The sequence below is a fragment of the Lagopus muta genome, chromosome 2 (genome assembly GCF_023343835.1).
Source record: "Lagopus muta isolate bLagMut1 chromosome 2, bLagMut1 primary, whole genome shotgun sequence".
NCBI classification, from domain to species: domain Eukaryota; kingdom Metazoa; phylum Chordata; class Aves; order Galliformes; family Phasianidae; genus Lagopus; species Lagopus muta.
Window position 1 is genome coordinate 32508487 of NC_064434.1, and position 13784 is coordinate 32522270.

Sequence of the window (13784 nt, forward strand, 5' to 3'; positions counted from 1 at the left end):
AGAAAGTAATGATGTAGGGAAGCAGAGACTAGTTTTTATCACCAGAGTGATGCCCTATAGAATTAATGAAAACTGGTAGAAAACTAGTTTGGTTTTGAGCTTGAGCCATTTATTATCATGATAAGAAGGTACTTACTGTGATAGCAGAGAACAGGATTTGAAAATGCAGGGGTTCTCCAGTAGTCTCCCCATTTAATGTTTGTCGAACTATACTTGCAAGGTCTAAATAGAGCATTTATAGAATATGGAGAAAATAAAGCACGCTAGTGTAGTGCTTATGAATAAGACAAGTGCTTAAATACATCCAGTTGGACTCTACTGGAAGTCAGATTTGCTACCATTCTTCTGCATTCCTGAGCTACCTATGTGCTCCCCATGGATACCCAGCATCCATTTCTACCTTTTAAAAAGTTATAAGTAAAAGGCAGAATTTTATCCATGCATCATCTATTAACTCTTTCGTAAACAGTTTTCTCTGCCAAATACTGATATACTTATTTATGCACAATTCAAAGTTATACTGGCATTCATACATAACTGGATACATGAATATTTGAACGTAGCCAAGGATTTGACAAAATCATCTGGTGAAGACCAAAAAAAGTATATGGTAATGTTTGGTGACAATTTTCCAACAATTATTTTGCATATTCTTTCCCACTTCTGCCAGAACCCTACCTGAGAATAAATACAATACCCAAGTCTCGTGGAAATCTGTAAGCCACTCAGCTAGAGGAGGAATACACTGGATCACAGGTCAGTCAAAAATAGCAGTGAAATATGTAATGAGTACTTATCATTCATAAGGCACACAATAATAGTGGAGCCTGCAGTTAGAGGAGACTTGGAGAAAAAGGACAGAAAATAATCAATGAAATAAAAATGATCTCAAAACTGGATCAACTACTAAGATTGAAACTATGTCTTAAAAAGCTTCAGAGAAGTTTCTATTCTCTGTGATATGAAATAAAAACAGAGATTAATTCACCTGTGTCAAAAAGCAAAAAATTAAATCTTGTTGCATAATTTGATCTAGGAACTTATTGTTCCAGGATGTCTGTGAGACCAAAAATCTAGATAAAGAATAATCTTATTTTAGAAAGAGTACTGTAGTAATTAATATTACAAAAGTGTAGGAAAGTATATGAAATAAAGGATATGAAATCATTTCTCACAGTTTATCCCAATCTTCAATATTTCCCAGGAGATGGAGAAACTCCCATTTATTTGATGAAGTTCTTGCATTTTTTATTATCCATATTTTATTTTAGCCAGCTGGTCCTAGCCATCTTCAGAAAATACATGAAAAGCTATCCTCTTATATTGGTAATTCTAACATTAAAACTTACACAGGGAGTGGGAGGAGGCTTTAGGAAAATATATTAGCATAAGAGAAGATGAATAGCAATTTTAAAGCTTATTAATTCTTGCTCCACTGAAGGCAAGAAAATCCTTACTATGTGCTCTGCACTGTACTGAGAAATATTCTCAAGCCTTTGCTATGTTCCAGCATTGTAGATTAATGAGGATATGACATAGTTAGCTAAGAGCATCGCCCTATTAACCTTACAGGTTAACCAAGACAGTTAATACATCAGCTTTGATAGCATTACACGATGATTGTAGGTCAGGCTTTTTGCCAGCTCTTACCCTCTAAGTGCTCTTAAAAAGAGCAATAAGAACAAGAGTTAGTCAGGTATAAATGGATACAAATTGAAGGGAAAAGTGATTTAATTAAAAAGTCTGTGCAAGAGTTGTCCACAAAAATGGCCCAGAAGACATTTCATTTCTCCTCTCCAGTTTCAAAGGGCTATAAATTAGGCAGGGCTGGAACTCTAATTGGCCACAGGTGTGTAGTGTCCTTTGGGCTGTAAGTATAATAGAGAACCCATAGAGATAATAGAGAACCTTCCATTTGGAAGGTGGGCACCTGGGCACCCTTCTGCAAGGGCAGCTGGAGGCTGAGCAGACTACTTGAGGACATCTCAGATGGCACCAGATATATGTTAAAATAGAATCTTGCCCCCAGGTCATACACCATCATTGATTTCAGCAGAACATTAATTCACAGTGCCTGAGAATGTAGCTGAAACAATTATTCAGAAATATAGCACAGCGTAATTAAAACTTGCCTTTTACACAAACTTCATAATTAAAAACAGGGTGGGAAGAGCAAACAGCAGTCTCTTATTTTATTGATTGTCTTCAGGGATGAGACTTTAAAACTTTAGTCTTGGCTCTAAATGAATATCATATGCAGTTTATCAGCAATTAGGATACTTTCAGCTCTCTGAAGACTTACAGAGGAAAAGAAGAAAGGAAAAAGGACTGAAAATAATTTAGGATCATGTTATTACTCTTATGAAACCTATATAAAAGAAACCTGCATGGATTTTGTAAGCGTTGTATAATTCTGAAAATCCTGATTAAAACCAAAAGACACTGTCACAACATTTGCCAAAATAAAGGGTAACCAGACAAATCTGTCATGTTCATAAGAGCTTGTTTCCTTCTGTGTGTTTTTAATAGTCATCCCAATAATCACTGCATTTATGACTGTTGTCTGGAGATGTACAGTAATTTGAAACTGCACCAAAATACATCCTGCAGTCCGCTGAATTTAGTCTAGAAAAATGTCATAACCTTACAGTGAGAAGATCTTGCATACTCTTCTCCAGTAACAAGAGTTGAAATCACATTTTGTCAAAGTCAGACAATTACAAATTTTTACCTAACTCTAGTTTAAATGAGATTGAACAATTCATGCACGATACTTCTCCCTAAATAGTTCTTGCTAGTGTTATTGTAGTTACAGTCCTATCTCTTCATTATGCAAGATTTCTTTTCTTTCCTGTTTCTAGGTGAAAAAACAGCACAGAAAAATTTGACTATCCAGGGTCAGTCTTTTGATGTCATGAAGTAAAAACAAAATAGAAAAAATAGTGAAAATTTGTAAGTGCATTTGTAGGTGGGCGATTCTAATAAATGGAATCACAATTTTCTGATGATTTAAAATTATTTTTAGAACAGGAAATCAGCACAGAATAATGGAATCATAGAATTGACTGGGTTGGAAGAGACCTTAAAAATCACATAGACCCAACCCCTCTGCCATGGACAGGGCTGCCCCTCCACCTCCCTCCTAGCTCAGGCTGCCCAGGGCCCCATCCAACTTGGCCTTGAGAACCTCCAGAGATAGGGCATCCACAGCTTCTCTGGGCAGCTATACCAGCACCTCACCACCTCTGAGTAAAGAGTTTCTTCCTAATATCTAATTTAAATTACCTCTCTTTTAGTTTAAAGACATTCCCCCTTGTCCTATCACTATGTGTCTATGCAAAAACTTGGTCCTCCTGCTGCTTATAAGCTCCCCTCAAGTAGCGGAAGGCTGCAATGAGGTGTCCCCAGCTGAACAAGCACAGTTTCCTCAATCTTTCCTCATAGCAGAGGTGCTCCAGCCCTCTGATTATCTTTGTATACACTCTTCTTTGCCTGCCTCTTCTGAGCAGCGTATCGCTAGAAACCTTTCCTGTTATTTTTCATGTCCCTCAACAAGTTTAGTTCTGGACAGATGATGAAGTAAGGAATTTCAACGGCGTTGAACCAGAAAGGTCCTTGACATGCACTTCTTCTTGTAAAGTGAGATTTTTTATTAGAATGAGAAATCATGTCACAGTGCCAATAACATGAAGAAAACTGTTCTGTGATGATAAATAACTAGATAGGCAGGCATTTTGTTGTGGATGAGTTTGCATGCATGTTGACAACACTGAAGTAATCATGAGGACTCCTGATGACAGAGTTGAATAAAAGATTATATAAGTAGTAACAGATGTTGTCTCCTGTGAGCATCGTGATAGTTTACCATTTTCTTCACTTGACATTACAATTTGCAAAAGCAGAGCACAAAGATTCTGCAAACCCTAAACAGATGCATCCAAGAAGCAGAACCAGCCAAGAACTGAGTTCCTATCAATAAGTAAACTGAGCAGAAAAGCAAACTTCTACCTGTTTTCAACCTTTCAACATGCTTATCTGGAAATGGACTTTTCCCCTTCCTGTTTTCTGCTCCGCCCCTCCTCTCTCCCCCTCCCCCCCTTTCCCCTAATCCAGGAGATGGAGCTCCTTTCTTGTTCAATGTGTAGCATAATTGTTCTCCCATCCTCAAAGAAGTCAGCTGTACTGCAGAGAATTAAAGATGCCCCAGTAACACAGATGCATGGTGAAGTGCCTTTAACAGATCATGGTGTGGATTCTCTAGCTCTCTGTTTTATCTGCTCCAAGTATGGGTGGATTTGATTGCTTTCACTAGTTCATTAGCCAGCATATAGCTGCCCTGCTGTCCTAGGGGCAGACAAAGGATTTTTGCCAAGAGTATGCTGGCTCTACATCAACCAGCATAAAAAACTTCCTTATCTTAGTTTTGTCACTCCTTATAACACTGATAAGAATATACATTTCTTTTTTTTCTTGTCTTTATTTATTCCCAGGAAATTTTGCCAAGGTGGAGGTAGTGATTGATAACTGCTCACAGCACTGAGCCTACATCTGCCTTGTTGTCCTCACTGCTGCAGGAGCTCAAATCTTGCTGAACAGCCACAGCCTAGCTCTAAATCCACTGACACTACCTCAGTAGCAGAACACTTGTCAGCATTCCCTTGGGAGAATTAAACATTGCAAACGTAAATAAATCCACTTGGGGATTTCAGAAACATCAGGAGAAACTTTGGGATTGGGCTTGTTATTCTTCTCAGAGTAGTCAGATTTGCCAGTGGTGTCTTTATCAAAAAGCTACACCACCCACACCCAGTTTACTAGCACTTTGAACTAGAAGAATGAAGCTCATTTATATACATTGAAGCTAGATGTCATTTTGCCATTGTCAAAAGAGCACATTTACAAAACACGAATACTAATCAATTATATACTAGTAACTAAAAGTATGATGGGAATGGCAAGCACTTGGCAAAGTTAAACATGCCTGCAACATCCAACAAGGAAACTTCGCTTGCCAAACATGCACAGGCTGTGGATCAAAGACTAAAGGTTTCTAAGCCCCACCTTTGCACTGGTCTCTGTGCCTCATTTTGGACAAGTCCTGTGTTCCCTTGTTTGCTTCCATTGGATGAAGTGGGCAAACACTACTGCCATCTTCACGGTGTTTTAAGGAGATTTATTTACCTGCAGCAGTTCTGATATAAGACCTTTGTATGAATGTGTAACACATCCACCCAGGACAAAAAGGATGGGAGAAACAAAGTCTGCCTCTCTCAAAGTAAAACAGGATCTCATTGCCTCGTAACATCTGGATAATAAAAGTGCTGAACTCCTCCAAACCCACACAATTATGTAGCATAGCTGTTCTTCAGTCCACACAGTTTTAGATTACCCTCTCTAGCAAGCAATACTATTACTTTTATCTTCCCACTTATCAACCAAATTTCTAAACTTTAAACAGCCTATCATTTCTAGTTGGGTAACAAAATAGACAGCATAATTTTACCACAGTAATTAATTAAGCAAACATTGCACAACATTGCCATCTGAGTTTGTTAGTTACCAGATACCTTGTATTGTTTTTGTTAACCTAACTGAAACTTGAAACAATGAGGAAATGGAGCAACAGGGGCTCCTGAGCTGTAGATAGGAGCAGGCTGGAAGAAGAACCAAGTGAGGACAAAAGTTGGATGCTGGCTCTTGGTATGGGGGGGTCCATGAAAGATGGAAGAGGTTGGGTAGGGATGAACATGTAGGCAAGCAGCAGATGCCATTGGTGCCAGGTCTTCCATGGCATTTTGGGTTAGGTTTTCTGTATTACAAGGTTACTGGGAGGAAAGGGACAACATCCATTTATCTTTTGACCTTCCTATGTTCCACTCTCATGAAGGGAACATTTTCAGGCTTAACTAAAAAAGAATAAAATTATATGTTATCGTATTTTTTGAAACAAAAATGTTTAGGAAGATTGTCAAGGAAACTAACTTACATTTGTATATCAATTGGAGGTAGGCTGTCATAAAACACTGAGAAATAGCTGAAGTACTTGAGTGATGAAGTTACGGAAAGGGCAGGGTAAAAGACCAAGAACATTGTCATAAATGAAAAGACGGTAGAAAATAGTGGTTACTGATTGAGAAATGGAAGACTTTTTTTTTTTTTTCTTTTTTTTTTTTTCTAAAGAGAACTGAGGTCCTGTATGGATAGATGAGGGAAATTACTATCCTGAATGAATGGCATACACATCTGAGAGTCAAGAAACACCTTAGGCTGAACTTCAACCTATCTAAAAGGGAGAGATTTCTAAAATTTACCACGATGAACTCACTGAAACTTAGGTGATTCCTTAATGAAATATGTTTATCAACCACCTTTAGATTACTTTGATTCATTTATCGTTCTTCATCCACCTATTTATTCTGTTTTTCAATGTTTCTAAGTCTCACTTTGAACACAATACAGTGAGGGGTTTGCCATTCATTCCTACTTAATAACTTACGGCATTAAATCAGTTGGAACTGTCTCTTACTTCTATCATTGCTATAGAATGGTCAAAACAAAATGATTTTTCCTCTCTTTGTTCCCCAATATTGATGAAAATGTTCAGGCAATTCCAGTGCTTAATTATCTCCTTTTATGTCCTTAGATTATTCATCTCAGACTCCTTGCAATCCATTTCCTGAAAATGCCATAAGTAATTATATCTCCCAACAGAGTTATCATTTACCTTCATTTTTTATCATTTTTACTGAACCATCCCTTTACAACTGTATTGCCTTCTCTTAGTTGCCTCCAGTTCTTCTTGCTAAGGAAATGCCCAGAAGTAACATTCCAGGAGCTGGAATTGTAAGGTGGAACAGTATTGCCTCATTTCTCTGTAGCCCACCCAGCTCTCTCAGTATGAAAGACACATGCATCCTATCTCTCAGGGATGCACCTCTTTGTTGCACTTCCTCTGCTGATGCCCATCAGCTCTGGAACAGTAGAAATTTAGAGCAGAATAATTTGCTCAAGGTAACTTAAAACAAGTGTAAACAAAGCTTTTTCAGCCAGCTTCATGTCAACGTGTCAAAACAGGATCGTTTTACATTTGTTGCAGCAACTCTCAGCATGTTGTTTCTTCCCCAGAAATCTGGCCTCTATGAGTGCCAAGTCCCAGTCTCCAAGATGGATGAATGCTGCTCTTCCTTCCCAGCTGCCGCCAGCTCCACACAGCAGGAGTTCCCCCCACGCTCCCAGGTGTACACAGGGTGTGACAGCACAGCTGCCTCCCTGTTAAATCCAAATGATGACCTTCAGCCATCCTCCCAGGCTCCCTGGCACCCTCCCGCCAGGCCCAGCTCCACACTGCACTGTCTGGAACTACCCATCGAGGAACTCATTTTAAGTCATATCTTTTAATCAATCTGGATAAATATTGTCAGTGGAAAGTTGCTACTGCTCACAACCTCTACGACTTTTAACATATACCACATGTTCCTGCATTAAGGCTGGCTCACTCTGCATTTGCATAGAAAAGACGAACTGCAAATCCCTCCAACTGCTCTTAAAATCAAAAGGAATCTTTCCACTGAGTTTAACAAGAGCTGAGTTGAGGTCTTGTGACCCTGCTGCAGCAAAATATTTAGACACAAGCCAAACTCTAAGCATGTGAAGAAGCCCCATGAATTCAATAGGCTTATCAGATGTTTAGGAACTCCAGTCAAGACTTCAGTATTTTTTTTAAGTTGCTGTAGCAGTGCCTCTGTTGTACAAAATAAAATCCATGAGAAAATCTCACTTGCTCCAATGAAAGGAGGAATAGATCTTGAATATATGTATTGTGTGTATTTATATTTGTACATACGTAATGTTTATGTTTACATACAAGTACACACACATATACACATATTTTAGCCTCTCTTCTTCCTTTCACATTCCTGGAAGAAAAGCTTTCATCTGATTTATATCATAATCTGCAAAATACACTGCTTGTGTCTACGTACTTTTCACTAGCAAAAAAGGCTTCCTTTCAAATGCCCTTGTCCCAGTGTTGATGGTGTCATGGCTTTATGTTTTTTGGTTTTTTGAGTTTCAGTATTCCACATCAAAACATCATGTAGTGTACGGGGCATTAAAGTGCCACTGCCCCAGTTCCCGGTACCTATCCCTGTACATTACAGCAGTCACGGGATCTGACCCTTCCGGGTGGGGGGGTCGCTCTCTTGCTGCCTTGCAGTGGGTGCTGGAGGGTGCTTTCCTAGCCGTTCCAAGCTTTTCAGGTTTGACTCAGTTCCGGGAACTCTCTCTCACCTTGTCTGATTTATTAGTTTCAATTTCAATTAAATTGTATTATATTGTGTTATCTTGTATTTTTCCGGTGTCATAGTAAAATAAGTTTTCCTTCATAGATTGTTGCCGCTGTTCTTTTCCTCCCTCCCTTCCTTCCTTCCCATTTTGTGAGACTGGGCAGGGGGGAAGGCCTACTGCTCCCCGGTCATGGGCATAGATTGATCTAGTCAACTCTGTGATAGATGAATGCTGTCTAAGCTGAGGCATCCTCACACAGTGGACGAATAAAAAGCCTGAAGAGCCTGAGAGGTGGAAATATTGTCCTTACAAAGGTAAAATAAGAAATAAAGGCACTTAGAAAATATATAAAAATTTACCTCAAATACCATCAAAAGGAAAAATAATTTCCTTTTCCAGCCTTAGGCAATATTTACTTAGATTGAAGTGTAAAAAGTACAGTGGAAATAAATGTCCTCTTTGTTGTCTGTAGAACCTTCAAGTAAATCTGCTTCCTATAATGATGTTTAGGGGAAGTTTTAAGCCTTCTCCCTCCATTTTGTTTCCATCATTTCTCTCTTTTTCTTGTTTCATCAAAAACTGCAATGTGCAGATTTCAACCTAAAAATTCCCCACTGAAACAGAATGAATTCATGCATATATATGCTGATCAGCTGCAATTACGTGTGATTCAGAAAGAGGCAAGGCAGCACTTCGTCCATACAGTCTCCAGAAATGAAATGAAAATAACAGAAATTTACCTTGCGGTGAGGGCTGGTAGGTAGCACCTTCAGAAAGACTGAAGAAATATGTCCCCAGTTCTTCATCTTCTAAAGTAAAAGCCTGAATTGCTTCCTTGCCTCACTAAAGAACAGATTCCTCCAAACTCACTGCAACTAATTTATAGCAGTACAGAAACAGATGGTTTGGTAGATATAATTTTCTGTTTAACTAGCAGTTCTTTTCGCTCTACTTTTATTTGATTCTCCACAATATATAAATAAAATGGTATAAAACAAATAATATCTGTGAACATCACTGCTTTTCCTCACCTCTGAAATACCCCATAACCTTCCATAACCTTACTTATTGCTATTTAACCTCATGTCAGGTTATCTTAAAACTTCTAGTTCAACAGGAAATAATGTCATGATAACAAATGCCTATTTTTGTTATTGCTGTTGTATTGTTGTTGTTGCTGTTGCTTTTTCAGCAGCAGGAAGGCAAGCAAAGAAGCAAACACTACAGTTCAGGAGTATTAAAAAGATTATGACAACTCTTGGGCTTTGAAGGGTTTTTTGGAGGCCCCTCCCTACTTCAAGTGAAAAACACATGAGAAGGCATCCAACCAGCACGAACAGGCTCTGGAACATTAAAATCAGAAGAGAAGAACACCATTTTATCCTAGCAGCTCTTCTGCTATAACCTCCCCAGGATCCTACTCCCCAGGAAGGAGGTCTGTGGATAATACAGGTGTCATGAACAGCAAATGTGACTTGTTTAAGGACACTGGTTTCATCAATGACAAATCTACTTCTGTACCATTAGCAGCTGAAAGGTACTTCCCACAGTAGTCCAAGAACTAGCTCAGTGTTTTCTATGCATTGTACAATCTCTCATCAAGGACTAAGGAAGCACAAGTCTGCTTCCAGCAGGCATCTGTGGCTGATGAATTCTAGTAGTAAGGCCCAACAGTCATGATGCACTACAGCACACTTCTCATAGTTCTGCTAGGACTATGAAGCAAGGAGCTAGAGTCTACGGCTTTGACTTCATAAGAGAGATTTATTGTTCTCCTTCTTGTCTACTTTCAACGTATCTGAGATGGAAGTGCCATGGTTATAATTTTGCATGGCCTACAAGAGTATTTGATGGTGACAGGCATTTAGGATAGAGGCAGAGAACTGTACATGAAAAGAGATTTACTGCAGCTTTGCTGGTACTGAACTTTGGAAACAGTCTCAATAGTATATTGTCACCTCAAACATATTTAGACAGTCTAGGAGAGGTAGCTGGAGGAAAACCAGAAAGCAAGTTAACAGCTACTGCTCTGAGACCTACTACTTGTGCTCATTCCCTAGCTCTTTCTGGACATCATCCTCTAGCCTAGATTAACCATCTCTTTCCCCCTCCAAAAAAGCAAAACCAAAAGGAACCCAAACAATTATGTTGTTTCACTTCCATATCTATACATACTTTTTTTATGGAGCAGATATGGAGGTAGTCTGGATCTCTAGCCTGCATTCTGGATGAAGTCAAAATTTATAATGTTAATGGTCTCATTTCTTTCTCCATGAGAAATCACAAGGAGCATCATAGAAACCTATTTACAGACATAAACTCTTTCCTATGTCAATGCTTTCTCAGTTTTTTATTATGTACAGGAGAATCAGTAGCCACAAATCAATGCCATCCTACACACTAGCATACATCCACATCTGAACCTTCACATGGGACTAAACAATTCAAAATCTCATGTAGGACAATTTAGCTGCAATCTTGATAGAAAGCTAGGCTATGTCTGAACTTCATGTAGTTGTTGTACATTGAAGGCAAGTTTATATGGGACAAAAGAAGAGCAGAAAGTTATCACTGAGAAACGTCTTGACTATGCCCTCCATTATGAATATCAAGCAAAGTGATATAAAATTATATACACAGACAGGGTAAGCTCAGCACTGAAACCAGTTTAGGCTAATGTGTGTCTTTGTTCTTAACTGACTCGAAGTAAGTACAGGCATCTTCAGTTACGGCTGATGGGAGTCTGATGAAGTAGATCTCCAGGGCTTTAGTCCTCATCTCCCTCATGAAAAGCAGTACCTGTGAATGTTAAAATACCAAAGGTGGATACATTCCAATACTTTCTCTTTTTTTTTTTTAATAACTTCAGGATCCAATGTTTAGTCATAATTCTGTAGCCATATCCCGATTTTTAGCAGCTTTTGTCTACATTATCAAAACCCACTAGGTTCTTACATGGCCCTCCAAAAAACATTCAAGCATGCGTGTAGTAGGCACCTCATGCATTGTGTCTGATAAGTTTGAATATTTGTTTCCAACCATCTGATCTGGTTAACTAGTTCTTGTACATGCTGTAATTTCCTAGTATGTATTTAGTTTCTCCTTATCTAACGACTTTCAGGAGGAAACACTAATCTTGTACAGTCAGGATCTATAAAACATGATGCAGAAAAGTTAGTCTACCTTCAGCAACCTTAAAGCATTTATACAGAGACCCACTATGGGGAGATTTCTAGCAAATTAAAGAATTGAAAGAAGTTATTTTCTGACCACAACCTACTCATTTCAAATGACAGCTATCATGGACTGATGCTATATATGATATCCATGTTCAGTAGCAGGTTTACCTTTATTTTTCTAGCATTTTTATACCAAGAATTTACATGTTCTTTTGTCATCAGCCTGAAAAAGAAAAGAGCTCACATCTCTAAAGCGTCCTATTTTTCATGGCAAATTTGGTAAATAGATCAAAAACCTGAAGCCATGGAAGCTGTGGAGCAAAATTTATTACAGAATGATGAGATTAATGTTTATGTCCCTCTTCTTTCCAACCTGTCTACTACCTCCTTCACCCACCTCCCGGCAAGTCAACATGCTGTGTGAGTAGTCAGCCTGCTTCTGTGACTCAGAATCTCAGAGCATTAAAGCCTAAAGTTTGGCAGATGCCCAGGATAAAGAAATTTTCATAAATCTCCCACAAGGAACACTCTAATCATAGTAAGCTCTGAAGCCTTGAATGTGATGCTTCTTCCATATATAAATTCCCAATTTGCTTAATGGACTCTTGTGAAACTTTGCAGTATAATATTGCAAATGTTCTTCTAAAAATCCCAAGTCCTTCCCCAGCACATGACCAGCATATACATCTCATGAAGGAAAAAATATAATTTACTGTTCAATTCTGGCTTCTGCTGATAATTCTTTCAACACGTAGTTCATTGGAAATTAAAGAAAAAAATATTATGTTCAAGTTGTCTTTCAGGAATAACTCATCTTGTAATTGCCATTTCAACAATGGAGGAACATACAAGAAAAGTTTGTTGATCTCCATATGGGTGACCTCACTGAAGGTATGTGGAAGAAAATAGAAAAGCAAACTATTTATTAATGGTTGGACTTCGTGAATTTCACACAGAAATTCAAATGATGTATTCTGTAACTGTAGCTATAGCCTGTAGCCTCCATTCTTGTAAGCTGTAAGTCATTCCCATGAGCATGTGTTCAGTTGCCTGCAACAAAACATGCACTCAATTATCCTGGTTTCTCATACGATATGTGACAATACTGCATCCTAGCAGCTGCATTCAGTGCAAGGGAATTTTCAAACAAATGCAATTCCCCTATTTTTGTAAAGAGTGTGAAAAACACCTTCTTAAATCCAGTTTTACTGCATATGTGTATCTATTTATTTATGCTATGTTGGAACTGTAGAGAAGAGTCTTGATTTTGTTTATCAAAGATCTATAAATTTACATTTATATTCAATATTTACACTTTAGATATCCAGGAGAAGACATTGTATAGAAATTATTCTCCTTATTCATCCCCATAGTTATACCTGATACTTTACAGACAAAATATATATTAAATGTACAGCTACAGTGAGTTCAGAGGACTTTTCAGCTGATATAAATGATCCTTTTTTTTTTCTTTAATATGCAGGGTACTACACCTCAAAAATTGTTTTCTAATTATTTTGGGCTTTATTTGTTCTTTGAATATTTTTCTTTGAGCAGAACTCTATCTTAGTCTTAGAAGAGTGTTCTGTGGCAGTGCTGTTAGTTCTCTGGAAAAGAAAAGCCACTGAAGGCAGAAATGTCAAAAGAAATGCAAAGGCCCGCAAAGAAGGGCAAGGCATTACAAACTCAACAAGTTATGCAGTTTAGGCACACAATACAAATTACTGCAAATGGACTCTTTTTGGACTCTGAATACAGGTTTTTTTGTCTCATAAGGCTGCATGTTAATCACAAAGCAACTGTATGTATCACAGCAACTGTGTGTATTTGTTTTTTTTTGTTGTTGTTGTTTTTTAAGGAAACGTGGCCTGTAGTCTAGCTCTGGAAGAGGATAAGGGGACTTAAATCCAGTAAAGACTGAAGAGTTCCCCATCTAAAGCACATAAAGTAGGGAGCACCTACTGCCAAACAGTATTAACAGAGCATAAAAAACCTATTGCTCAAAATACTTACTTGCTTCAAATATGATAGCTGTAATTATTTCAGCTGCTTATTTACATTAATAGAAAGTCTTTTCCACATTCTCCAGCTCACACATCTGCCCCACAGAAATCCTTTGCTTAACCATATATGCTGCAGTCCAAGGCAGGACTTGAGCTACCACAGTTCACCTTTCAGGCATCTAAACTTTCCATCTTTTTGGATGACTGAAACTCAAATCAGTACAGCTCCCTCTCTCATTTCTTCTTTGCATTGCTACGGTTTGCTCATACTAAATAACTGCTTTTCTTTGTAATGGTTTTTTTACATCAGTGGACA

At 38.2% G+C, this 13784-nt stretch overlaps 1 protein-coding gene and 1 long non-coding RNA gene across 2 annotated transcripts in view; one reads left to right on the forward strand and one right to left on the reverse strand.

Annotated features, from left to right (window-relative positions):
* BCKDHB (branched chain keto acid dehydrogenase E1 subunit beta) overlaps positions 1-13784 on the forward strand; it is a 1150961-nt gene that overhangs the window by 715536 nt on the left and 421641 nt on the right. The gene's annotated exons all lie outside the window — the stretch shown is intronic.
* The window catches only part of LOC125688661 (uncharacterized), a 40558-nt gene continuing 36880 nt past the window's right edge, over positions 10107-13784 (reverse strand). The window contains exon 3 of the long non-coding RNA XR_007374825.1: positions 10107-11085. This is a non-coding gene — a long non-coding RNA (uncharacterized LOC125688661). The remainder of the gene's footprint in view (positions 11086-13784) is intronic.